Source organism: Charadrius vociferus, unplaced genomic scaffold, assembly GCF_000708025.1.
Source record: "Charadrius vociferus isolate BGI_N301 unplaced genomic scaffold, ASM70802v2 scaffold79, whole genome shotgun sequence".
In the NCBI taxonomy this organism is placed as follows: domain Eukaryota; kingdom Metazoa; phylum Chordata; class Aves; order Charadriiformes; family Charadriidae; genus Charadrius; species Charadrius vociferus.
Window position 1 is genome coordinate 1690271 of NW_009650182.1, and position 3160 is coordinate 1693430.

Here is a 3160-nt window from a genome sequence, read left to right on the forward strand (position 1 = left end):
CAGGAGGTGGCAGAACACACAAGATGAAGTTCACAGGATACAGTCATAGAGAAGAAACAGGAGAAACCAAATGAAAGTGGAAATTTGGCACAGGGACTTTCTACAAAGGGACACCAGAGATAAGATGCTGAGAACATACAGACAAGTAATAGCTCCACTGGAAGGACTGATTAGTCTGGGCGTTAGATCTGAAAACCAGACAGCACTGGCTCAGCTGCTCAGCACAGACAACTGCTGACTCAACTGCTCAAGGAGCTGCATGCCCTTCACTGCATAGGTTTTTCACGTAAGATTTCACAGTCATAGGAGATTCAGCCGTAATATTAAAATTACACACAGAGGAAATTCCTCTATATTAGTAAAAATGTATCTTCTTTAAAATTATATTGTTTTGTGAATCATATTAACCTTTAAAATCTGAAACCTGTGTACTGCACTGACCTTCATATACTCAACAGTCCCCAGGTTTAGACATTTTATGGGCAGAATATGCCCATATATGAATATGAATAGAATATGTCTAAATATGCAAGGACTAGATTAAAACTACACTTTCCATTGTAATTCTTCATTCCCAGGCTTTCAATAGAATAGAATAGAATAGAATAGAATAGAATAGAATAGAATAGAACATTTCAGTTGGAAGGGACCTACAATGATCATCTAGTCCAACTGCTTGACCAATTCAGGGCTGACCAAAAGTTAAAGTGTGTTATTAAGGGCATTGTCCAAATGCCTCTTAAACACTGACCAGCTTGGGGCATCGACCGCCTCTCTAGGAAGTCTGTTCCAGGGTTTGACCACCCTCTCAGTGGCAAAAAAATGAAATATTGTTCTTTTGCATGAAAAGTGATTCATTTGTGGCTTTCTGTGGCTCCATCCAGTGTATGCTGTTAAGGGACAGGCATATGTAATTTCCAGCAACATCTAACGACCATCACCTCTTCAAACAGCCACTATATCTGAGTTACGGTACTCAGAAAGCTTTTAATTTTTTTTTTCTTATTATAGGGCCATCAGGAAATAATATTCAGTATTATAAACTTTGCTAGGGAAAAGTATTAAATGCTTCAGAGAAAAAGTTAAAAAGACATGCTAGTTTCAAAGTGGTTTTAGTTCAGTTTTCCACATGGCAAAGCAAGTTTGCCAAACATGAATGAGGTTTACAGGGAAGTACATGAAATAAGACCCAGTAGGTTTGCTTTCCTATCACACCCGGACACAGTGATGGTAGGATAAATATCTGGCAGATAAAGAAACAAAGACCTCTTTCTCAAAAAAAAACCCCAAAACCAACCAAACAACCAACCAAACAAAAACCAACCAAACAAACAAACAAAAACCATGAAACAAAAAAACACCAACTCAAACAACAAAGAAAGCAAGCCACTGGGCCTATTGTTCTTGAGCACCTTGCTTCCTACCCAAATTTCATTCACATTTCATTACACACAGAAACAGTCGCATGGTAGTGACATACAACAGAAACAGAACTGATGAAAAGGTAGACAACAAACATTAGCAAATTGTGGAGACAGACCTAAAAATTTGAATGTTCAGCAAGATGTAGGAAGAGTAGATAAGTCAGCCATTATTTGTATGAGTTTGGAAAGAATTCCACCTGTGGCCAAGGTACTCCAATAATTTATTGTTAGGAGCTCTGCACTTTACAGTAACCTTTCAGTAAAGCACAATGGGTAACTTACTTAATGGTTGGCATCATTCAGGCCAGCACCCTCCCAGTGCCAAGGAAAAGTAGTCAAAGAGGAACGGTGCCAGTAAAATGTTGCTGCTACCCGTGTTCTCCTCCTCACTAGCTCCTGTTCAGACCCATGCAGCAGAAGGCTCTCTTATACTGCAGTCCTGACCTGCGTAAATCAGGCTGGCAAACCATGTTCCTGTGTGCTTTATTATCCAAGCTTTGACTACTGTTGTTTGCCCTTCTCACAGAGCCCCCTTTGAGGGGGCAGAAGGCATCAGAGGTCCTCTTGTCCCTGTTTTCCAGACCTAACAGAAGGAATGAAGAAAGAAGCAGATCCTGTGGGTCACCAACAATGTGTTCTCCATTCTTATATCCTTGATGCTCAACAAGTTCTCTGGGTTTGCTGTACTGGTAACAGATCTGCCAACAGCCTCTTGTAATCTCCTGCACATTTCATTGTCCCCTGATATTCAAATGTCTGGGCAACCTTCTCTGCAGAAAGTCTTTCCTTAGATTTCTGAGGTGAATGTGGAATGACTGAGACACAGAATAATCATTTTAGCGATGGGCCTGCCACGTAAAGGATTGATTTTTAATATTTAAAGAGGTGAAATAAAAGTAAGTTGAAGAGGATAGTAAGGGGGCAAAAAATAAAACAGTGGTCTGCTTGCTGGAAGGACTGTTGGGTTTTGGCAGTGCTGAAGGTAGCAATGCACAAAAAGGGAGTGATGAGAAGAGCTGAGAATCTGTCCTTAAGAAGGTGTGTAGGAGTTAACAGACAAAGGACGAAGAGGTGATGTTTGGGAGACTGCTAGAATTACAACATGTAGTAAACATGGATTGGCTAAGGATCTCCAAACTGTTTCACTGGAAGTAGAAAGGATTTGCCTAGAGGAGGAGGGACTGCGATCTGTTTCCAATACCAAAAGGGTTGACGAAAGCACGACGCCACCAAAGGAAAGGCTGCGGGGAACACAAGGCAAGCCAGGAATTGCGGATGATTTAAGCCTTAAAAATCACAGATGTGGAAAGAGAGATACCAGCCCCGGCAACACGGAGGAGCAGGTCTGGTTGCAATATGGCCTGTAGCACTAAACCCCAGCACCGTGAAACCGGGGGGTGGAAACCTGCTAACACGTAAGCGTCCAGGTGCTTTTCCCACTCATGGAAATGCCATTGTAGGGGCACACCTAAGCTCTGAGAAACATTTCGGGACCCACGTTACTGCATCAGATGCCTATCGCTGTGTCAGGTCTCATTGCTCAACCGCCATCGTTGACGCGTGGAAGCTCATCCGCCCTCAGGTATGTGACTGAGCTTCACCCTGAGACCGAACCACCGGCCGCAGAGCTGCCCGCTCGCTCCGGCGCCGCCGCCAGGTGCCATTTTGTGGCACAAGAGGCCCAAACACCTCACGCGGCCTCGACAGAGGCGCCGCCGGGCGCTGCCCAGCCTCCC